Below are 26500 nucleotides of genomic sequence, written 5' to 3' on the forward strand. Positions count from 1 at the left end.
AAATGTTAAGTTTCTTATTTCTGTCCTCAATGTTGCCTTTAAAAAGATCAATGAAGTCTGAAAGTGGCAAAAATGTTCCAAGACCTGTACAGATAAACTCCTTAAGTAATGTACAACTTAAATATTAAATATGAATGGATTCCTTGAACTATGACATTAACTTCAATGTGCTAAACTGTGTTATGCACCACCCTTACAATTTAAAAAACACTTAAGAGAAAATGAAAGGGAGTTGCAAGTTATTTAAACTACGATGCTTTAAACCACCAGAACCTTCAAATCTCAAGCGCTTATACGGAAGACAGAGACACCATGACAGCAGAGGAGCGAGGAAGGTGGCCTGGACACATCCAAGTGCTTTTTACTTGACTATGCAAAATGGAGCTCTACAGTGAGCTGGTGCTTGAGACCCTCTTGTCCGGGTCAGTTTAAGAAGGCACATAGCCTGTCTAATACTTGGGTCAAATCTTCACAAGGTGTCTGAAAAAAAACAAAACCTACAGAAAATCAAGGAAAACAACCATTTGTCCCAATCAGGTATTCTTTACATCGGATACTGATGTGCACTGACCCTTAGTTAAACAAGATACCACAAATAATAAGGAACAAAGATTATTGCAAAAGCTCTTAGCATTGATGGACAAACCATCCTCTTCCTAAACCTAATTCCTTCTTTTCCATACCATCAAACTATTCCTGCATTGGCCAAATATGTTCCCGTTTTCCTAGAATTTCACTCAAAATAACTCATATCTCTGTCCCTGTGGAAATGATTTTCTTGCTCTAGTATTACCTGTCTTTAGTTTGCTCCAATGTTTGTTAGACAGCTGTGCAATACTTTAAAGCTGAATTAAAGTCATGATTTATATGACACATCACAGTAACTCACTGTGAATATACTATATAAAGCTTCCCATGTCAAATGCCTGACAAGTGGATAATGAAATTTGAACATACAAATGAATATATAGAGAATTACATGTGCTTATTTTTTTAAACAGAAATAAGGTTCTTTTGCAAAACATTCTACCCCTCCATTTGTAATCCAGAAATAATATTTTGAAAGAACACAACAAAAATAATATTTGTCAATATTTGGCTAGAAACTCTTTGCCCTTAAGAAAGCAAATAACAAGACATATTTCACAGACTGCACCACCTGGTGGCTATGTACACTTCTACTTCATGAGAAAATAACACTAATTCATCATAATAGAGCTGGCTTAATTTTAGGTTCTGATGTGCAACATTAACTGAGCATTTGAGTTAAAGCAGGACTGTACACTTATGGTCTATTCAAAAGAAACTGTGGTGCATTATCTCAAAGGTATTTGAATGAAAACACAAAGGGACATCAAAATATTAAAAACACTGATCTTTTATACTGTGCTTTTATGTGTTTCATATTTGGCATTCAAAATTGCGGTATACATTTCTACAACTTTAAGGACTCATCTGAACTGTTCTGCATGAAAAGCTGATAAAACAGAAAAGCATGATGTTGTTCTCTTAGAAGATTTATATTGCTCTGTTAACATACGAAATGGAAACAAAGCACCACCAGAGCTGTGGGCTAGGGATAAATTTAGATGGTTTTCCTAAGCACTGTATATTTACAGTAATCAGACAACATAAAGCACATTGAAAAAGAAGAAAAAAAAAGTTCAGTTTATATTTAGAGCTCTTGAGATTGAACCTTCTGTTTTAGTCAGCCAAGAATATATTTTCAGGTTCCATGAAAAAAAAATAAGTGGAAGCAAAGCTAATGCTATTTGGAGAATTTAGTATAGTTTGTGATTGGGAGCAAAATAAAATAAACCATGAGATCCTTGATAAAATAATACAAACAATCCAACAGTTTGACAGATATCTATGCTTTGTAGTTAACCCATAAATGTATTGCCATAAACTGACAACTGTATTGTGTATTGCCCTAAACGTGTCTGAACTACATACACTGCACACAAGATTTAGGGTGACAGATACTCCCAATTCTCTTCACACTCTGGACTGAGCACATATAAGTGTGTAGACTATCATGACATCCGTGGATCTGATCCTTCTGAAAAATAAACACAAACGAGCACATACAAATTAATCTCACAGATATGTTGGTATCTTTAAATACCATATATGTGGTATGTTTCACCCACAAACAGCCATTAAGGAACTTGCATTTAAGGGAAATTAACACTTTAAACTAGTGTTCTACCCCTCAACCCTACTTTTTCTATTCTCCAAATATAATCATAGAAATTCTATTATACAAGAGTATCACAAAGTCCCTATCTGGAAATGAATGTTATTTAACTTCACAGATTTTGATAGAAATATATCCTTATAAAAGGTTCTAAGTTGGCTTTTCAATCAGCTTATGCAGAAAACCTAGCTCTAAATACTATCTAAAAAATGAATGAAAATGGTATTTTGACTTCTGTTGTGCAACTTGACCTTAACACCGCATTGTTTCAAGGAAGATAATATTAACTAATGTTAGATCACATGATTTTTAGAATGTCAGGGATAAAGGAAAATAAAGTAATCCCAATCATTATTCTATTCTGCCCATTAACTGGAATGAAATAAAAATGTTACATTTTTAGGACATGTTTACATTTACTCACCTATTCTATATGTGAATCTTTGAAGCATATTGATGAATTCTGAATTTTTCTTCATAAGTTACTGGAAAAGTGGAAAGACTGGACTGTTGATCAGTTTTTTCAGACTTGTTCACACTTGCTGTCTTGTGTCTGTGCTTAAACATTCAAGGGCAATTGTACAGATCTGTAGTATCACTCCATCCAAAACCAAAAATTTTGGATAAGAGCACGCTAGCGTGCCAATTACTGTTTACATGTCTCCTGTAGGTCTAATCAATGACTATGTCATACTTTCCTTTTTTAAGGTTCCAAAATTGTTTTAAATACACAGCAAAATGTAACTACAGGACAGGCACACTCGCTCCAAGAGGAAAACTCGTCTCTAGTGTGTTTTTTAATGGAAGTGCTTTTAGTCACTTTTAGTCACAGGTTTGTTTAGACAAAAAAGAGGATATGCATTTTTACCACAAATTAACGTTATTCTAGTAATCATCCCTACACATGTTTAATATGCTGTTGGAGACTACTTCTGCCATGTTTGTTTATGAACTTTTAACATGCCCTTTTCATACTAATTAATGTTAATTGCAAAGCCTGACAATGGGAGACAATTGTTCTCCTTGTCCTTCTGCTGACAGACCTCAACAAACACAAACCTGCGTGAAACTGAATTTCCGAAACACCTCATAATCCGACAAGCTTTGATCTCCTCCAGTGTTGCTAGTAACAGGCATGAACCAGTACACAAAACACAATTATTTCTATTTTTCTGTGTAAGAATTTCCACACAACAGACTTCATTCTGAACACAGAAAAAATATTAACGCTTCAGTCAATTCGAAACAAATGCAGACTTTATTTACAATGGGTTCATGGAAGTGCTGACCTTATTACTTGAATTCTAAATATATTCAGTTTGGATGAGTTCATTAAGAGGTATAAGAATAAAACAATGAATTGTAAATTATCGTGCCAAAATCCTTCACATTACAGTCACCAACACACATCTACACAAACTTAGTATTACAAATACACTAAGCAATGTGCTTCACAAATGTAACAGGCATATGAAAGGTAACACTACATTGTCCAGACATTCTGATTCTTTGGAACGGAGTTTGATTTGTGGGTTTGACTGCATGTTTTACTGAGACGTGAAACTTTGGAGGAGAGGAAATAATACTATTTAAATGCTAAAGAAAAAGAATACTTTGGAAAGAAAGTCTCAACAGTGCAACAGGACACCTAAACATCATCCTGACACACAGCATTCCTAAATAAAAATATAATTCCTTCATAGTTCTATATAGTTATTTTTCATTCTTTCGGAGCAATCAGAAAGACCTGGGTAAACTTGAAGAATCTCAAAGTTTACACCACATGATAGCAGCAGCTTGCAATAAACCGAGAAGCATGCCCTACGCAGTACAATAGGGATAACCTACAGTGCTATTATGCAATTCTATTTTTATGGCTGATGCCTCTCCACACACATGAACGGGAGGACTGTCAATTCTCTTCTGCAATATCAAGTTTCCCACTCTTCAGTCCTTCTCCTCTTTGCGTCGCGGGCTACATCTCTAGTGTGCTATTAATATCAATAATGAGCCGATTCAATTTCCATATACGAAGAAGCAGGAGAAAAAAAACCCTTCCTATTATGGTTGATTCACTCCTTTCCAAGACCCCTTCAGTCGGGAAACAAAAACCTAGAGTGGTTCCTAAAGGCTTTGGAGTTTGGGACAGTGAACGGGTAGAATTCTTTGTAGCAGACAATAGCAGCATTATCTTTGTGGGCAGTGACAAAACAGGATTACTTAGAAGAAAAACAGGCTGTCTTCAGTTCTTTTTTTTAAAAAAAAATGAAGGACCCGTACTCTGAAACACAGTAACTGATTTTCATTCTCCCCCAGAATTAGACACCTGCACTACTTGAGCTGCTTGCTGAACTCTCCACTTAAAAAAAAAAACACAAACCACTGGATGAGCTGAGCAAAACTGTAAGTAGCAGAAGCGTATATACATGTTCTTATATACAACTAGAAAGGAAAGTACAGGAAAACTGTTAAAAAATAACACTGACTTACCCATTAACTGTGAAAGTCAGATACTAGACTGTAAAGTAAATCCCCAGGGTTGAGTAGACTTAGTTATTTTTTGTTGTTGTTGTTTTGTTTTTTCTCCCCACACACACAAAAGCTCCTTTGACAATCCAGACTCCCTCTCGGCTCCAACAGTGACTGCAGTGCAAGGAAGGACTGAAGGTATGTGGTCTAAACACAACAAAAGCCACTGCCTTGCTCTAGATTAAATATGCAGGAAGAGGCCCCTTTGCATAAACACAAACACTCAGCAAATGAATAACTGGCAAAAATCAGATGCCTGCTGTGAGTTCTACCTGTCCTGCTCTCATTTAATTATGGAGAGCACTCTTAGCTAATGGCAAAAGGGGCAAGGAGAAAGAAAAACTATTTCCTTACACTTATTTTTACAATTCCGTGTTTAAGCAAAAGAGCAAAGAGAGTCAAGATGGGGATTGCTTTAAAAGTGCATAACGGTGACATTTCCACCTGGGTAACCTGGACACTTGATTGCCTTTACAGAACACAATCCTGTCTTCTAAGCTCGTAAAATAAACTGGCATTCCCAAATAAAAAAGACTAAGTTTTGTTTTCATATTATATCAATATTTTTTTCATCCTAACACAATAGAATGCTCTGATTTTTAATTAATCCATTCAAGACTAGACTACATTGCAGCTCATCGTAATTACTTTTAAAGATATCTATTAAAATACATTTATTTTTTATAAAAACAATACTCTTTGTATTATGTTTCATTTCTTGAACTACCTTGCCACTTAGCGTAGAAGTACTTGTCTTTGTGTTGCTGTTAATTAAGCACATATGTATTCATGTTGAAATGTTTAGCAAAAAGAATATGTCTTACAGCACTTGCTTGTTTTTCTCCAGGGACAGGGAATTAATTGTCAGTTTTTAAAGGATTATCTTAAAATGTTTTCCTTAATGTTTTGGTTGATTAAAACAATTTAGCTTATGTGTACTGGTATTACCTGTCATTTCCTAATCAATTTAATAATGTAATAGTATTACACTATTACCTGTCATTTCCCAATCATTTGCACATTTATAGATTTGCAGTCTACACATGTATTACTAAGAAAAAAGTTAGGGAACAAACCATTTTCAGAGTTTTTCTATGCATCGCATATTAAATAGAACACAGTTTTCTCATCTTAGCAATAATACTTAGATCCTGCAAATTATAGCTTATGATATAGCTTTCTCCCCAAGTTATTTCCATAACAAATAGCTTTATAAACTCCTTTACACCTCCTACTGGATGAACAGAAAAGTAAGGCTAATGGAAAGTATTAGAAGACCGATAAACTGCAAATATCACAAATAATCAGATCCGCAACAATGAAAAACCTCAAGTACTGCTTCTTACATTTATTGAAAACAGTTAGCAGTTCCCTACTCACTGACTGTTGCTAAAAAAAATACACAACGGGGCTTATTTCCAGGGGACGCTGCATGAACGTGCCAGTCTTTCTCGCTGAAATCTAGGCTGAACCACACAAAACAGAAGCAGAACCCTGAAGAAAATCTGCAGCCAAGCTTTAGATGCTGAGTGACACATACTGATGCGTGGAGTCAAAGATGTCATTTTCATACAAGCTCCACTTGCTAGAAGCAGGGAGAGAGACAGAGGGAGAGAGAGAAAAAGACAGAGAGGGAGAGCACGAGAGAGCGAGAAAGAGAGACCTCTGGAAAATAAACAGGGTGTACAATTTCAAAGGCTAGGGACACAGGCATTCCATTGTTCAAGCCAATTATCAGTGGAAAATAATAACAACAGATGGATCCAGAGACCCTGACTTTTGCTTCTACATTTCATTGCTGTACAGCAGATGATGAAATGTGAGAGCCATCTTAGAAAGGACGACTGCCCCGTAGTAAGTGGATTCCAAAATCCAGATGTGAACTTAAAGCAGGATAACTAAATATCTTCTGTGGCACAGTGTTACCCTGTGAAGTCCTTAGAAACAGTTAATGGTGATAAAAAAAAATCTGCTCACACTCTGCTGGACCACATTTGTGTTTTATTTCAACAAAGTGTTTGCAGTTCCAAGATGTTTTCAATTTATGAATCATGAGACATAACACTGTTTTAATTGAAACTGCATTGCATTTAATATTTAATACACCACATGTATTGAGACACAAAAGGGGTGGGGTCACTCTCACTTTCCCTGTATGGTTCTGTGCAAGCCGATATTCAGAAACAATAATTCAGGAGTCTCATTAGCGGAAAGTCTCTGCTAAAACAGCAGGATGAGTCCTGAATTCAGGAAGTGGCAATTTTAACACCAGACTATGTAACTAAGTGTTGTTGGGAGCTCAGACCAGGGAAACCTACACAACTGGCCAAGCATCACTGCAGGGATAGCTAGAAAGGGAATCCTCGTTCTCTCACATGCCAGTGACTGGTTATTGGCTCAACGGCCAATGAGTTTGTGGTGCTGTCACACTCAACAGTGGAAAATGATGCAGCCTGTTTGACAAAGCACCTTCTGGATGGATGTGCCTCAAGCATGTGGCTTTTGCAGGGAGCCTGATAAAGCCAGATTTGCGCAAACACAAAAGGAATTTAAAAAGAGTAAGTTCAAATAAAATCTTCCCCCTCAGAGGGAATGGAGAAAGACCACGTTCATTCGCTGAGGTCCCATGACGAGCGTCTGCAGCACGTGTCACCCACACAGATATGGGGGCAAGCAACACCTCTACCCTCCATCATCTCCGTTTCAAACCCAAATACCACAAAGTGCGACTCAACACCTCATACAGAATAGTCTAAAGCCTCTGAAACAAGAATGGAAAAAATGAGCTTACAATCTGATAAGACAATCTGTTTTTGTTTTAAGCATGAGTGATTTCACTACTACACTTTAAATCAGCTGCAGAGGGATACACTGAAAAAAGTATAAACAGCTTCAAGGATGAGAGAGACAAATTTGTCCACATCAGTTTGAAAATAAGTTCCTATTAAATTTAATTGGAAAAAAAAACATCTCTGTAAAGACAAAATGAAAATTGGTCAATCTACTATAAACTAAACATGCACTAGAACTCTCATACAAACAAACATTACCAACATTTAAAGTGAAATAAGACAAATGAATGTTACTTAAATTAAAAATATGGCCACTGTTGAAAATACTTGAAAATATTTTAGTGAGTAGGGTTAGCAGTTCTCGCCACCTGCGTCATTGGCTCTCTGTTTTATTCACATTGGCTCTTGTTTGAAAAACCACAAAGATTTTCATTGTGGTAAGGGATGTGTCATAATGGCACAAGACTACAGAACTAAGACACAAGCTGTGACCTAAAACAAAATGCATTTTCAATATGTCTGTCAAGGGGGAAGATGTCTGAAGATAACAAAACAAAAGATCCACACTTCCTTTAGAAAAAGAAAAAAAGTTTTCGTTTCATTAACTCAAGACTAAGGCGTAATTATCTCCCTATAGACCTTAATCATCACAAGCTAGATAATAGAACAGAATTTGCTTCCAGTGCAGTCATTAAAGGTTTTTTTTTTGTTTTCTGTTTCTCTAAGAAGATGATACAACACCAAATGATGGCAAGAGATCGCAGGGCAAGAGTCACATGCAGCACAACTTCTAAACTCATCTGTAGTAAAGCATTCAGTCCAAACAATGTTACCCCAGTCAAACTATTAACTTGAACACTTAAAACACTTGAATATAAAATAATCTTTGTTTACCTCTCTTTTTTAGGGGGGTAGACTTATTAGAGAGGACATTCCTTCTTGCCTTCACTAGATTTCAGAGCGCAATAACTGATTTCTGAACCAGCAGAAACACACTCCTCTTCTGTTCTGTGGAAGATAACTGTAATTGGGCAAGTTTAAAATAAAATCAGGTTAAACACAAACAGACCATTTTATAACTTTATATAATGTTTTAAATGACTAACAGTGCTTGAAAGTCCTTGTAATACTATTCCTTAAATGTTAAAACCCTTCAGGAATCGAAGCACAAACAGCTACACAACAACTGGATTTCATTAGCATGTAAAAATAATTTCCACTAACGTTCTTAATGAAGTGATTCTAGAGTTTACAGTACATTGTCTTTTATGATAAAGAAAAAGACCCCTCAACATCCTGTATCTCAGCAGCCGTTAGCCACACAATATACCAATCTATTCTGGTGATGAGATTAGTTCAGTTCAGTTTATATGTCATCTGCACAACTGCAATGAGATGCTTATATAGCCTGTATCAGACCTCTTTCATCTCCTCCAGGACTACCCAGCTCTGCCACCCCTTTCATTTATTATGAGGTTGACAATTCTTCTGTGTCCTGGTCTTGGGTACCAATTGTCACTTTCATGGCATAACTGGTTTATCACCACTGACTAGAGAAACTGAAGTTTCTTTTTGTCTTTTTTATAAAACAGACCATTTTCTGATCATATTCAAAAGCCTATTTTTCTGGGAGTGAGAATTTTATTGCAAAACGCAAGACTTCTTGAGTCTTATAATGCAATGATGGTTCCTAAGAATGTCACTTTTCCTTTTAACAGGTTAGAAATGCAACCAACTCTTGACATGTATTTGTTTATATATGGATTCATCAGAAAAACCACTGTGAATAATTCTGTGGTAAAGCAAAAGTCATAGTGACATAAGACCAGACAGGCAGAAGGTACAAATAAATGCCCTGATCTTTAACCACATTGATTGTAATGGATGTCTATCAAAGGGACACAAAAGGAAATTCATATATAGTCACAAAGAAATCAACCGTACGAATATATACATAACACAGTCAATCCAAAGCCAAACACAAACTGAAACAGCAGATTTGAGTTTAGCTACTTCCTTTGATGATGAAAGGTACTTTACCGTTTTTTATACCACTTGATATAGAGACCTTCCGTGTTATTCTAGCACACCAAATAAACAAATAGGCTACTAACAGGTAGGCTTTTGCAAATACCAGCTGATACATTACACAATATCTGCACAAACAAAACAGAATAGTGCTCTTCAGTCACTCAGAGAGGAACAAGGAAGTGAAGATGGCCACACTTCTGTCGAATCAATTGCCATGCAAATGATTTGTACTAACGAGTTAAGGAGGCAAGGAAAAAATGAAAGAGATCTTTCACATAGCCTTTTTTATGCAATTTAAGCAAATGATGTGGCTTTCAGTATACTGAAAGACATTTGAGAGTATCACAATCACAAGATTGAATATCTTTTATTAAATTTACCAACCTGATGAAGCTAGTTCTAATTATACAAAGCATATCATCATAGATACAGGGAGTAATTCGCTACAGAAATAACATCGTTTTCCAATTCACAATGCAATATGCATACCAGAGTCTGACACATCAGATTTGCAGTAAAAATCCTAACAGAGTAGCTGGACACGAAGAAGCATTCACAGTGTGTAAATCATGCTGATTTGGCATGGAGACCTAGAGGCCAATCTCGATCGAGAGAGTGATCAGTGAGCACAAAAAATGTGGATTTTTTTTTTACGATTACTGCAATTTTTATTTGCACATTTTCTTGTTTCACTGATGTATAGTATTAGCTGCTTGCAATTAAAATCACATGGTTAAAAAAAAGAAAATTCAATAAAAAAACACTGTTTGACGAAAAATGTAATTTTCCTTCAGCCTGATCTGTTCCTAACCATAAGTACTTCTGACCAAAGTATGCAGCGCACCTCAAGAGTCACTAATAACCGCAACCCTGGGAATAACATACAGGGACTTTATAATGAATCAATGGATTAATGACCTTAGGCAACCTACAAATAATTATCTTCCACAAGGATTGTTTTAATACATTTATAACACCATTGTCAATTTAGCACCTTATACATTCTTAGAAATATGTTGTAATGTCTAATCGCATCAGCTCTCCACCACTGAAAATTAATTGAATTATCTCCCTCTTACATTGCAGAATTCACAAAACAAAGTCCCTTATACTAAACTCTGCTCTCAGTTAAGTCTGCTTCATTAATAAGGTACAGCACATTATATGAGACTAGATCAGACCACCTAAATTTGGATGAAACAGAGTTTACCCCCCAAAAACAAAAATGCTTAATTTCCAGTACATCAGGAAAAAAAATATATTTTTAACAAATAAACAAAAAGTGGTTCCTAGCACGTCTTCTTTGTTCTTAACAAACACGGGACGCATGCTAATGAAAATTATAGTTTTTTTTAAGTCTGAAAAGAAATAACAAAATGGACAAGGTTGTTTTTCACATCTTTAGAAGTCAGCAAATATTTTGCAAAAGTATTTTATATGACAGTTCTACTTTTATTACAGAAGAGATCATTTTAACAGCAAAAAGCCGCAGACACAATGTGTCAATTGCTACTTAATAACATTGTTACTTAAATTAAATTAGTAATTTAAAGTAAGTGGCAGACATCCACATTCTATTTTATCTCCATCAGAGATGGATTCATTGTTTTACCCGATATTCTGTGACTGGTTTGGAATGAAGAGATACAACATGGCAGTCTCTAAGAGCAGAAGATGGGAGGAATTAGTAGCTCTAATTCTTGCTTCCACTCCAGTGACTGCAGACTATCTTTAATGAAATATTACCAGCATGATCTCTGATCTGAAAAATACATTGCACCAGCTTATTGGGGAAATAAATAGTACAAATAAAGACAAGTGCAGGTTAAAATGATATGTTATTTGATGTTTGTGCATGTGGTTTGTTTTTCTTGTCATTTGGAGTTGAGCACAGTCCAAGCAGTTTCAGGCATGATGTCCTGCTGGAAACACCCAGTGTAAAAATCAATACCACTCCCAAACCATTGCCAAACCATTGCCGGGTAGCACATTCAAGCTGAACTATTTTATTACAAATTATTACACTAAGGTCCTTTTCTGATGTGCACAATTCTCACTTTTCACATACACCTGTAATTCAAAAAATATTCCCAATTCTTGATTCCATAATTAAGTTGTCAAACCATGTTTTTTAACATGCAAAATGTTAACATTTTGAGACTGTGAAATTGTAGGATTTAAGACGGCCTTACTGTTCTGTTTTTCATAGATAGAGCAACACAAAGACAAAACAAAAAATGTTTTAGCAAAAAAACATGATCGTAGGTAAATAGAACTCCAACAGGATAAACAAAGAAAAGTAAAACTCCATTAGTTATCAACATGCCACGTGAATCTCCAAACAACTGGTTCTTCATAAGTGGTATGGTAATGTACTGCGAGTTGACTGGCTTGATGGTTTGCATATTGACTGATTCCCAGAAAGCTGAAAACCATTTTACCTGATTACCATGGAAACCTGAATGAGGATTCCCCAATTTATCCGCAAACCACACATTTGTCCAGCCTGACCAAGGCAATTGAAAGCAACAGGCTCTTATGTTCATTTGGGAGCCCACGCAGAGATAAAGGTAGGCACCCAGCTACAAGAACTGGAGTTGGGATAAAACTGCAAGTTCTGCCTGAAGAGATTCATAAGGATTAGATTAAAATAACGCAACCCTATTTTTACTTGAGAGTACAACTAATCTCTTACACAGTGGCCACTCTTCAATTTAAGCATCTTTCTTGCACACTCTGTAAATAGCCTGTGTACAAATGACAGGGGCTTTAAACTACATACATATTCTACTAATGATCCAGAAACTGTTTATTGAACAGTAATGGAGTTTGTTTATACAGTGTGTTTTTATTTAGAGTTACAAAATGTTTGGTAAATCTATTTTTAAAAAAAATACATAATCAGACCACAGGACAAAGCTTTTACTATTTAGTGCATATACTGTATAAGAGCACTAAAAGTCCATGGAATTTTAATGTTGAATTATTTTGTAAGAAAAACCTTAGACCTCCAAGTTTTAAATCTTAAAACTTTTTTTTTAAATGAAGCCAATGTTGACTTATGAAACTTAATTTTAAGAAGGCACACAATTTAGTGCCACATAAAAGTTTAAATAAAATGTTAGAGCAGGACCATAGCTTTCGGACTATACTTGTGCGGTCTCATTTTACTTAAAAAAGAAAAAAGATATTTCATTGTGACATATTGCGAAGATGGATAGGTAATTAATCAGCCTGCTGGACAGTGACATTGTCCAAATTTAAACTCTCATAAAGAATCCATGCCTAGCTCCTGTTGTAAATTATTCATTACTATGGTGTTAATGTTCGGCATATAGAATTAAAAATAGCTTATTCCAGTTAATTACAGTTCTAGTTAATACTACAGACGTCAAGGTTTGCACCAGTAATCTTTCAAACTATTTAACCCTGACAACTATACAGTAAGTTACAGTGAGAATGGCTCACATAACTCAAACTTCAAGTTTTAATTTGGTCTCAGATAAAGGAAAGCAAAACTGTTGTTTTTGTTGGGTGTAACACGAATTTTTGAAAGAGTGGGGAATTAAAATAAACATCTGCTAAGCAAGACCACAATACTATGTATTGTGTTAGATTCCAAAGTTAAATTATGATGTTTTGGAAGCAATTTCTTATACTTTGGAAAAAAAAAGTCTGGGCTTTCCAGAGATTCCTAAATGCACTCATTCCCACAGATTAAGTTACGAATCCAGGAGCACAGAAACTTCCTGAACAATGACCTTTTTAATTTTTAAATTCACTTTTTTTTTAAATAGGAACTAGTTTCTATCCCATTTGAAGTGCATATCTCTTGCTTTTAGGTAGCAAATATTGTGCATATACATAAGCTCAGACAAAACTAGGCAGGGTAACAGGGAACCGATATTTCTTCTGACCATGAATGGTCATGCTGTCCATACACATGGCAAAAAATGGTTCTTCTTTGTCCCTGAGTGACTGAAATATTCAATAATCTCCTGAAATACAATAAATAAAATACCTTTGTTTATTAGTATTTTCACAAGCCTTCCATGGATCAAGATATTTATGTCAAGATAATTGAGAAATACAGCTTCACTGGCTCTACCACATATACTGGAAGTGCATGGTAGTAATTCTTCAAATATAACCACCAGTCTTTGGGGTGAAATGGTTAATACTATGTGTATACAGTAACATCGCAATAAAAAGTACTGAGAGTGGTTTGTGTTCGAATTTGAATATTTAAATATGAATTTTAGATATAGCTTTTATAACAATTTACATACCTGCACAGTATATTACATGATATGCTGAGTGAAGACACATTTTATTTCAGGTAGCAAAAGAAATCAACCATTAAACCCTATATGTTTACTGTTTTTATTTGTATGAGCTTCTTCAAAGATACATGTAGCGCAAGTCTTAGCTTTCAAAGCTACTTTGTGTTGCAGCAACAGAAATGAATGAGGTAGGGTGAAAGAGGTAGCTTCACTCAACTGCGTGGCACACATAGCCAAATTGGAAGCGCAGATAATGTTTAATTTCCATAACAGCATTGCAGGATCTGATCACTATCCAAACTCTTCTTTGTGCAATGCTGGAAGAGAATATAAAAAGTTACCACAGGTAAAGGCCAGGCACGCCCTGGTATTGGAGTGTACAGTACATGCAAAATCTGTTTTGACCAACAAACTGAGGAAGAGAAAGGCTTTGAAATACTGGGCAATTACTTGATTTTTAAAAAATCTCGTTAGAAAGATGTGGGGCTGTTTTTTTTTCCCGGAGTTACACAACACCACAAGAATTTGCGTAAAGGGTTTAAAAGGTCAACAGATTAAACCACAAAATGGAACCATTAACAGTGTCGCTTATGCCACCTGTTTACAGCAGCATATAACAATCAAACAGTGTCGCAGTTTTGCATGGAAAAGGCCAGTCTTAATTAGGCTTTGATCTTCCTGGCGGAGAGAAGCAGAGATGTATCTGCCGCTGCCCAGATGAATTCTCGCGCTGACAATGAGCTATACAATGGTGTGAAAGGAGGTAGAAACAATGAAAAAACACTACTTTTAGCTGAACACACGGAGATCCTGTCTGTGATCAGTGCAGCAGAGAAGTTACTTGATCTCTGCTTTAACAATGCCTGTACTTCAAGCAACATTGGTACTTAAGTGATAAAACCTGCACATAGTGGTGCACCACTCTGGTCCATGACGGTTAAAAGCCTTGGAGTTTTTAAGATGTTCAGAGAGAAAAATACATTTAACCGAACTAAAGATTGAATTGTTTTGTCGGTTACAGCCCATCCTGACCCTTCCCAAAGTCTTCATTCCCATTTTCAACTGCTGCCTTCAGGGATGCCGATTAGAATGCCTACGGCCAAAAAAAATGTATCCACTGGGAACAAAAGATTTCTTGTAAACAGTATATTAAAGGCAGCTAAGTTACTGTTTCCTATATTAAATTATTGGATTAATGTAATTATAGTGTAATATGGACAGAGTGAAATGTGCGTATACTGTATGTATTGTTCAATGGCAAGGAATGCTGTTTGTTTTTAGCGTGTACTTATTTTATGTTTAGCATTATTTGTTTTGAATGGTGATGCCAAAGACAAATTTCCACCCTTCTGGAGTGACAATCGTGTTTTAGAAATTAATCCTTTTCTACTCTGTATTAAGATGTAGAGAGATACATGATACAGATCTATTTGTGACTTTCACCTCAAACTGGTAGCTGTCAATGACACTGACAATACTAAAACTGCCACAAATCCATCAAATCTCAATCATCAGACTGCATCTCAGTCAAACCTACACTGTCTGTAGTCCAGTGCAGAAGATTTGTTTGGCTTTAGAAATGCAACCCATCTGTTGCTTGTCACTTTGTGTTGTACATGTCTGCAGGCTGAGCTGTCACGATCCATTTGTGACCGGATTTGTGCTTTCTCCTTGTGGTAATAAGGAAACAGTGTTGTCCAACAAAACTGCCTTGAACAACATTAACTTTGGTTAATGTCTTCTGTGTTGAAGGTCAGGTAAGCTAAACACATGGACATACAAACCAAACTTTGTTGCTAAACAGTAGCACACATTTTTATAGACTGAAGATAAGAAAATAAAAGTGACACAACAGAGAAGGCTTTATGGCCCATCTAGCACATTTAGTAGCTAGCAGTTAATTGATCCAAGGACCCCATCCACCAGTTTTTCTGAAAGAAGCCAAGGATGGACTAACAACATGACTGGGTAGCTTCTACCACACTCCCACAACTCTTTAGATAAAGGAGTGTTTAATGATCATACAGCTTTAAGGTCAAACAATATGAAATGGTTGTGAAACATCAACGGATATTTGCTAGTTGACTAATATATTTGTCGTTTTGTGCTGCCTTACAGTTGCAGTAGATTGAAAACTAAAAACATGCCACTAAAAGGATCAAATAATTCATCTTTTACTGCAACTGTTATGCCATTAACTATTTAGGATTGAATTAAAATAAGTTACTATGCTAACTTTCAAAATTCAATAGTATTTCCAGAAAGGACATGCCTTAGACAAAAGAGTCAGCCACATATTAATAATAAACTAATAAACGGTTGCTATGAATTCTGTTAAGATTTTTGCAACTAGGCAATGCCCTGATTTACTAATATGCATTACAAAATATTATTACATTACATAATATTGCAAATCTTGCCTAATCATTGAAGACAATTTCCATATAAGGACACCGAAATGGAAACGTGGGCGTTGGAACATATTTTTTAAATCCCAAAGTTGATAAACACAAACTTTAAAAACGTTTTTTTTCCAGATTTGGATGTGTAGTATTTTTTCTCGATAGGCATGAAGAGTTAAGCCTACTGTTATAGCCCTGGCAGATCTTCAAGTCTCATCAGTTGTAAAGCAATCAGAAAAGATCATTTCATTGTGGGTTATCATTTCCAATACTACATTTGGTCTGATTTAGAATTTTATGACCAAATGTCACAGCCAGCAACCAACACTTTCCAGAGCACAAAGAGAACAACAATGTAGAGAAACTTTAAAGATTTAATGGAAAGATCTTAGAATTAAAAGCACTGGAAAAGATAGCAACAGTCATCTCAAGTGGCAAAGGTATCAAAATTGCAATCTAAAATGGCCAAGAAAGATTACCAAGTAACACAAACAAAAACTCTTGAGGTTTTAAAGAATCTAGAGGAGGCTCATACTGTACTAGTTTGAAAAGTACAGTGCAGAAACTACTCATGGTTATATTTTGGAGTCAATGGTACCCACTGACTACAATATTAAATCCAAGTTTGTTATAATTTTGACCCAACAAAGCCTTAAGGTTTTAAAGGATATACTATACCTCAAAAATATAAAAAATACATCCAGTTATAATTCAGAAATGCTTTCTTTTGTAGGTTTAGCTTACGTGCACATTTAGGATCTATCAGTATGCTTCAGCCAATCCAGGACATATGCTGCTTTAAGCAATGTAGACAAGGAATGAAGTGTTGTGTCCAATTCGCTCATATAATATCACCAGACTTGAGAACAACATAAACAAAGAAGTAACTTATAGCCTTACCAACAAAATTAAGAGAACAGCTTATTCTATAAAGTGCTTTAGTAATCATCTGTGCAAAATTAGCACAAAAAATAATGATGTATAAACAGAAACAGCTATGTTTCTCATGCCATAACTAACCGTTCACATGTCTGACATTCATTTAATGATTATATTTAAGTTAGCAGAGACCTTCTCTGCACTTCAAAAGTACTGAGGACAGCTTTAAAAGTTTTTTTTTTCACTTTGATCCATTATATCACTGCTCTTTCTTGTACACAATTATAATCTGGAAAAATGTAAGATTTTTCAAACAAACCCATACATCTATGTCTACAAGCAAAAAAAAGGGGTATTTCTGTCATAACTTTTTGCAACCATAAAAAAAAACCTTGTTTCGGCCAAAAATGTTTTAGAAGTAGACTTTAATTGCTGCCCAGCTTATAAAAGCTGAGGTTTCCATATAAATGTTTCATGAGTCGGTGCCTTTACTGCTTGATATATTATTCAAATTATACGATTAATTGGAATTTTGCATTCATCAAAATGCAACGGAATTGATTATCCTAATCAAAGCCATCACCAAAGAAACATTTTTAAAGAAAGTATCCACCTACACTGAGAAATCTGTGTTTTGTTGTTGTTGTTTAATTCAACAGGTCCTTGCTGCTTCAATTTAAATGTTTAATTACAAAAACACTACAGGTGCCCAAATTCATTTTTTTGAAGTAGCTAGAAGAATTCAAACTGTTTTTTTATCAAAACGTGGAAGATGAATCTGACTTTATAAATGGATCCATTCGATAAAACCTATGCTGGAGAAATTGTACAGAATATTCATTTTCTTTATAAAGTAAAGAAAAAAGGCTTATTTGTAAAACAGGTTACACACCAAATCATTTTTAAAATAACTAATCGTTATATAAGAAACCCACAAATTTCACAATAGCGTTTGATTAAATTCCTGTATATTTTATTCGGTGTACTAATTGTTGTCCTCCAGAACATAAATTGTCTTTCTTTCTCTATGGGCTCAGTTCCCAGTGATATGAGTTGCAGATAATAAAAGGTGAACAATTTTAACTGGCACACTAAAATAAAAACAAATAAACATCACCAATGTGTAGACACATAGTTAAAACCTTCCAAACGATCTGTCAGACAAAATCATTGACTACCTACAAAGCAGATTAAGTTTAACAATAATTGAATTGTATGTGCATTAACAGCAAGAACCATTTTAAATTTACACAGACATTCCATATTTTTCTCTCCATCACAGAAAGATGGTCAACTTGTAAGTTTCTGTAAGCTGTTTTTGCACAACATCATATGTGTGCACTGAATTCATATTTAACTTATAATAATTTACGAGTTAATAAGCCAATGCATCATGAGGGACATGTCTTATGGCATACAAGATGCCATTTTGCATGAACTGCTCTGGTTATACCAGAAAAAAGAGCCATTGAATGACATATTCACTTTTAACATCACATTAAAATGGTTGTTATGAACTGGATCTTGACAGTACAGAAAATGTTTGAATGTATGAAGTTGATGTTTCAACTGTTAAGTCAGACTCAATTCATTCTAAACTGCATCATGTGTTGAAGTATTTGTTTCTCCCATTTTTAAGAAGTAAAAATGGAATTGTCACTACTTACTGACTGAATGATGCTACAAAATTATATATACAGAACATATACAGAATACACAGAGCAGAGGCGTGTGAAGTGATATTAGAGCTATCCAGAGAAACCATGAAATGTGTTACCTAGTATTAAGAAAGAAAGTTCAATCATTTGAGTTCATACGTGCAGTGCATCCACTGATGAGTCCAATCTTCATTGCTCCCACTCTGACATCCATCAAAGTCATTGGAACATTTACAGCAGATGTTTACTTCTTCCAGACCTGACCAATGAATTCCGATGGAAATACTACAGGTTGTTATCATTCCACGGGTGGATTCTTTGATTGAGAAAAACAAGGCTTTAATTATACCATCTATTTGATCATGCTACAGCTGGAGTTTATTAGTCTATTTCACATCACCCAACAATCACCCTGGACTGTATTTTATAGTCACGGAAAGAAGCCTGATTCAAGTTAATCCAGATGGCCCTTCTCTGCAGAAAAATGTGATTTTATTCCCCAAAGCCATTCCTCCCACAATGTCTACACCTGTTGACTGGTTAAAAGAGCAACAACCAACCATTGCACTGTGCCGTTCTTACCATTGAAGCCACAGACCAAATAAAAAATAAATGTATTTAAATCCTACACAAAAAAATACAATTAATAGTCTAATAATGTTTGGACATTTCAGGTTTTTCTCTCACTCAACACCGTTAATAACACTGTTATACACTCGACACTCAAAATGTATGTATTGGTAAATTTGTGAATTTCCATCTTCATTGTAATGTAGCATTGTATTTAATACATGATATGTGTATGTTATTTATGCTTTTTCTTTCATTTTATGTTTATGTCTATGTCTTTTTATAGCTTTTAGATCAAACACACCACAAAAATTCCTGATAACCTGAAGGTTTGGTTTGGCAATAAAGTTGACTCTGACTTCCAAAATGTGCCTGTTTGTTAGTGTGTTTGTACACAAAATATATTTGTGTACTTCCACGTATTTGTAAATTTTGAGCAATATACAAGTTAGAATTTTCCCACATCTATTTTAAATGAAATTAGCATAATATTCAGCATCTTAGCTTAAGTTTATGCTTTGTTTTCTGGGATGTAACTGTATAATTTTTTAATTCCTCTTTATGTATCAAGCTTTTTTCTGAAAATTACCATTTAAGTATTGTAAAGATCAAAGATGTTTAACTGCATATTTACAGTGTGAAGCTTGTAAGTGTTCAGTATCGTTGTTTTTTGGTAAGAAAGAGTTCTGTGTTTGTTTATAATACACAAGTCTATTTAATTATGGAACACAGGTTTGATCAGGTTAGGAAGGCACTTTGTCCACTTGTTTTCTTCGAAACGCTGAACTTGGCTTCAGACATTCACTGCCTTGAATTTACAAAAATGGCGAGGACTGAGTCAGGTTTAACCTTTGCATTCTGAATAAGTCACTATTCAAATTCATTAAAAATGTTTTTAAGACTATTCACACACACACACAGAAAGTTTGCTTGTTTGTCCTAATGTACCCAAGACAGTTTCTATAGTTTATACCCACACGTTACTTCTATAACAGATACATACAATCAGTTTTGCTTAGATATTTATGTATTTCAAATGCTTTCAGGGAAGAAATGTAGTCCCCATGGCAGGCTTACCATTTGTCTGGCCACAACATTGTTTCAGGTTTAAAAAGATGGCAATTAGGCTTTTGTTAAAGCATTCAGGTTGCTTCTCCATAAATTAATCACTGCTAAAACCCTATTCTGTGACATTTAACCCTACACAATCTGGAAGAGGGCCTATTAATTAGACACTTCAAAATGTTTGCCAATCACACAAAAGCTGATTGTCCACTGACTTTGATCTATCCTTCCACAGGAAGTAACCTTTGCAGTCTCCAGATGAGGGAAGCAGAAAAGATTACACATTATCCATGTGGAATAGCATATAAATAAGAAGACTTTTTACCACCACCAAAATACATTCTGAACATGTATAGAAAACTGTAACAGTAAGACTAGTTATGTAAGGCTTAACATTTTGCCAATGAATTGTAACATTGTCATGTTCAATCTCACAACAAGAAATTTTACATAGATATTTGTGTGATTTTTAATTGTCTGTTTTTGATTTTGTTTGTTTTTCCACCAGATTGTTTTTGTTGTTTTCTAAAAACACAATAGCAGTTTCAAGAATCAATCAGATTAAATTTGATTCAAAAAAGCACATCAGCTGAATTGAAACACTGTTCTTGGCTAACCCGAGAATCAAATCACTTTAATTACTGCTCGGAAAGAGAGATCTCTTAGGTACAAAAAAAAAAACGTCCGTGTTTTATAGCTCGTAACTTCGCCTACAGTTTTAATTTTCTATGTAAATTTAAAAAAAAACACCCGACTGGGACATCAGAAAAGCCAAATTAAACTTCCACTGTATGTGAAATACTATTAAAAAAGAATACTACAAATTAATACTTAGCTCCATCTGTCATATGTTGTCATTCTGTCTTTAAAAAAAAGCCAAAACCTGTTTCCTTAAACTGAGGAAACGTGGAAAAAGCCCATCCTGTCAGTGGAAACGTTCAACGGCAAAAAGCCCACTTCTGTGGTTTCTTGCCGAGGCAGCAAAAGTTCTCTGAAAGGGAAGTTACTGCCAACTTAAATACGGTTTTCTTTCACACCCAAGAACAAACTGTGTGCATGCTGAAGGTTTCCTGAGGGCTCGCTGCAGCTGGAGTCCAGTGAATAAAGGTAACTGTAATGTCAGAGCTACTGTAAACTTGCTCCCCGCTTTTGTCAGCAGGACGTCCCAAATGAAAGCAAAAAGATTCCTTTCGTCCCCTCTTCAACAGATAGCATTGTTTTAACTTTTACCCCAAGGTTCTCACAAATTATTAAAGAGCACTTGTGGGTGATTACTTTCCGTAATCTTGCCAAAACAAAAACGCTGCATATGGGAATGATCTTTAAACTCACACAGCAGGGTTAAAAATATCAATGATTCTAAAGCAATTAAAACAGACTTATTTTACGCCAAGTGTGGAACACCAGAGAGGAAACCAGAACAATTAGCTTCACTGAACTTGTTTTCCTCTCTGAATATAGAAATGCCATTTACTTTTTTTTCTTCTCCTAATGCCAAACTGAATGTAAGTCAATCTAAAATACTTAATAGATAATGATAAAACATGACCTGTGGGGAATGACAGATGTGTTTGATCGGATGACAGCCTCTTTTAGCACTGCAGTCTAGAAGGGAAATGTACTGTATGGGCTTTGGTGCCTGCTGGAAGACACACCCACCTAGTGAATACTTCACAGTCACTGTGTCACTGTGGATGCCCAGCAACACTAGGATATACTCCAGCTGGGCAAGAAATACATTAGGGAATTCCAATCCTTTAATCATTGTACAACTCACAATTTTGTTATTTTTCAGACAACTTAGCACTCCCAAAAAAAACTCCTAGCTACAGACAGCGAGAGGCTCAGCACAGATCCAAATGAGTGATTTCCAAGCAGTAGGACCTACCCTGCAATCAAGAGCCTTATCCTGATTAACCTCTCAGGATACCACATCAGAACTTCTTTCTCACCTAGTTCTCAGTATTTATCTCATTTGAAAGCACACTCAAAGGCTGAAGTATTTTTGGTCAGGACTAAGAATACTGTAAAAAACTAGTCCCAATGTTAACACTTTAGGTGTCATCTTTTTCAGACTGCGGCGAAGGATGGCCTTTTGCACTACACAGTGCACCTATGTCAGATCGTGTTTTCTAGTCTTTAAATTGCCTACTGAATTTATGATTTTGTGCTTAGATCTTCCAAAGTGTAGACGTTTTGTTTTCTGCAACAGTTTTGTGTCAATCCAGGAAGCCACATCAAGTGGCTTGTGAATGCTGACTGAATGTGACAGTTTTGTGTGAAATAAAGAAGCCACCTGGCCAACCAAGGACCAACCACAGCGTTTTAACTTTAACCAACAAACAGTAGCCAAAGGTTTGCTTCCGCATTCTACAGCAATACATAAATGTTTCATTGGACAATACAAAATATAGAACAGCCTACACGTCACAGACTTAAGGGAGACTATTAAAAGGTCCCTGAGAACTAGATATACAAGGGTCTCTTGACATGCAATTAGATTTAAGATGTGTGATTCCATATTAAATGTCATTTTAAAAATTACTGATGACGTTCTTAAAATAATCTTTAGGAATTGTAGTGCTATTATTCCCTAAACAAACAGTGGAAAGTATTTCATCACTGTCAAATCCAAGACTGATGGGCTGTCATTTTATTCCCCTCCTCTGTTTTCTTGGGTGGGATGTCACTAAAAAAGCCTGCAGACAGACATTCTAGGTCTTCACATTTGCTGGGAGCAATTCTCTAAAGCCAGGTTGTTGCCAGCGTCCTTGCAGCCAATGGCAGAGAGGCCAGCAAGTTCACATTAACTGTGGAGTATAACTACACTGAACATCTGGTCATGAATGAGTGGATTGCCCACTAACTCACAGTGTTGGGCAGCTGATGAAAAATTCAACATTTTCCTTGCTGGCACAGTTGTTTCGCAGAATTCTCCTGAGCCTCCAGAATTATATTAAGAAAATTTCACTGCAGCAATCTATATCTGCGAGAACAGCTGGTGTTGAAAAGGGATCTGCTGCTCTTGGAGAGCTGGGGGACCTCACATTGGATCGTGCTTCTTATATGCCATTTGTCCTTGAAAAAAGAATCGGTGTTAAACACTAAGGTAATACTAAGAAAGCAAGAACTCCATTTATCTGATTGTGGTACCCATGTACAAAGCCAGACCAGGAATAACAAATTAAGACATTAGGCTAGAAGAAGTACAAAAGGGCAGTGAGGCTGATAAACACACATTATGCCACACAAGCAAACTACAGTACAGAACCTGAGCACTTTTCCGTTTCTGAGGTCTTTCAGCAAAGTCGTCTTTTGTAGAAGATCTTCAGTACCAATGAAGGGATCAGATGAATCTCACAAAATTAATTGCTTTTCATTTTTCAGCACAGATACCATTTTAGGAAGAGACAGAGAACCCTGCAATGGGCTGCCATACATCAGTTTCATCTTTGCTCAGAAATGTAAATATTCAACAACACAGAAAAGTGTGGGAACCAAAAAAAATTACTTCTCTGCTTTTTTGCAACAGACTCTAGCTCTCTTGTAAGCTATAGGGAATATCCCTATACACATCTAGAAAATACTGCAATGTATGATATTTTAAAATATAACACCTAATTCCTTTGAAAGGAGGTAATCTTAACATGAAAACAAAGGATTTGTCCCATTCTGACCAATATAATTGTCAAATTTTCTATCAATAGGCATTTCTTATTGTATTATTTTTCTCGTAGGAGTAACAGTCTTAGTATTAGTCACTCTTTTTCAAGGAAGTGACAATTTATACCATAAACTAAAAATAAATGATTACCTAACAGATAAATTTCACTTCTGTCTTCGGTAAACTAAAAACACTCTTAACGAAATTCAAAATCATCCAGTATCAGCTTTTGTATCCTTTTGTTTTCTAAAATAAAAAGGTACCCTGGATTTGGCAATTTGGATTTGACCTGAATAAATTACTTAAAATCAAATTTTATTTTTATTTATGACACTACTGAGCTCCACCACATTTGAAACAACATAAAGGTTAATTTTAGTTTGAATTCAGGAACCCAAAAACAAATTACTGGTAGACAGTTAAAATATTAATATATCCACATTATATTATGTATTTTTTCTATAATATTAGTTATGCAGTTTTCAGTTGGCATTAATGCCTAGTTCCCTTGAAAAAAGGTTCAACTGTTGTGCAATTTAAAATAAAAACGAATAACATTTATGAATGATACAAATATATATTTTTTCCATTTGGACAAATTACTTCAAACAAAAATGAGGTAAATGACTACTCTTCAACCCAGTGCTGTAAATATATAGCATGAACAATTACATGACAATACAGCATACTTTCAAAAGATATTTCAATGTATTACTCATTTTGAAGCATCAACATTTGCATCATTTACTGCTTCATTCTCACAAGTTGAGACTAACTGCTGCTACAGACTGTGGTGAATGGAAAAATGACCTTACTTCGTCTACAGTACTCTTTCGTGAGAACTCAGGATACAGTTAAATAAACTGAGATTTGGATACCACCTGCTGATTCCTCACCTGGTGCAAACACATCATACCTTATTGCTACACAATCAACTGCTTATTTTGAAGGATGTATGCCAAAGAATGATTCTTAAAGGTCCACCCATGGAAAATTATTTTATAGCCACTTATGCATGGCTATAAATATGAATATTAACTAGCAACTAACTCCTGCTGTTTCACAATGTTAGAAGGAAGAACTGTTTAACAGATTTCTATTTTTGCTTTGTGTATATGAAGTCTATGTTAGCAGCCATAGACAGCTGTTTTACCCGTATTAGGGCTCATTAACATGACAGCATTTGACCAGGGAAATAGGTGGATATATATACATCTTACAAGGAAAACCCTCCCATGGTGCATTTTTAAGAGCAAAGTTGCTCTGAATTATGGGATTGTGAATATTAATTAGAGAAAGCTAATAAACCAACACAGTCAGAGCTAATTCATATTCACATTCCCATTATTCATAGCGAACGCATGCTCTTAAAACATACCATAATGTGTGAATGACGTGCGGTTAATTCAAATACACTCAAGTCTATATATACCATTTGAAAGGCCAACATTAAAGTCAGAAAGTGACAACTGCTTTAATAAAACTTCTCAGTAAGATTAAGAGTGAAGTGCCTGGTCTAATGAGCAAAGACATTTGATCTATAAAGTATCTATATATTACAGTTTTGGAACACACAAGTTACAATCCATACCCTTCTTTTTAGATTCAACCACATGCATTCTGTAAAGATTCCCTTACTGCAAACCACCAAACAGCACAGTCTTCTCTAGATGAATTTTCAGACAATAAAATGGGAAGTTCATTTATCATGCTAACATTAGTCGCTGTGTCACTCACACCAAGAATCGTTGCCTAGATTTTGCTTCTAATTCAAACTGTTCAAGGGAAGAAAAAAACTTTTACAGCCACATCTGGTCCTTAATAAATCACTGTGCTTTGTCTTCCTGCCAAAACTCCTCCTTCATCTAGCTTACATCTTCACATGGAAATAGGAAATCACACATTACTTTAGTGACAAACAATCATAATTATGTCATTAGTAGCCATTTAGAGTTGCACTTCACAAAGGAAGTGTAATACACCTACTTACTGATTAAACTATAAATGTATCAAACACACCACACTGGTACATAATTCTAAAAATAATAAAATTTGCCACTTAACAATTAATCTTTTAACCAAAATACTCTATAAAGCTATTTTTATTCTATATATTATCTGCAAGAGTATAAGGAAAAATTCAAATAAAAAATAGCTATTCGGACCAATTGCTTTTCTTTATGTCAATAAAATGGTAGAAAACTATTTAGATATAAATTACTTCACAATTGTATTTCATAAAATGCAAATGTGTCAAAACAGAATTTTTCATTAGCTTTTAGACCTTGGTCACTTTCAACACATTGAAAGAATCTAAATTTAATGACATACTTATGACATAATGATGTATGCAAAATAAGCATTGCTAATAAAAGAAAAGAATACCATGTGCCTAAACTGTTCTTATTTATGAAATCTTACAGTAGT

At 35.2% G+C, this 26500-nt stretch overlaps 1 protein-coding gene across 13 annotated transcripts in view; it reads right to left on the bottom strand.

The window, feature by feature from the left end:
- foxp1b (forkhead box P1b) overlaps window positions 1-26500 on the bottom strand; it is a 195338-nt gene that overhangs the window by 123023 nt on the left and 45815 nt on the right. Inside the window, exon 1 of one of the 13 annotated variants that reach the window (XM_015347189.2) lies at window positions 8416-8510. The exons of 11 other annotated variants lie outside the window; for them this stretch is intronic. The gene's annotated coding sequence lies outside the window, so the exon portion shown is untranslated. Of the gene's footprint in view, window positions 1-4690; window positions 4875-8415; window positions 8511-26500 lie in introns of those variants that run through there. One more of the 13 variants, XM_015347193.2, reaches the window with a different exon arrangement.

Source organism: Lepisosteus oculatus, chromosome 4 (genome assembly GCF_040954835.1).
Source record: "Lepisosteus oculatus isolate fLepOcu1 chromosome 4, fLepOcu1.hap2, whole genome shotgun sequence".
Taxonomy (NCBI): domain Eukaryota; kingdom Metazoa; phylum Chordata; class Actinopteri; order Semionotiformes; family Lepisosteidae; genus Lepisosteus; species Lepisosteus oculatus.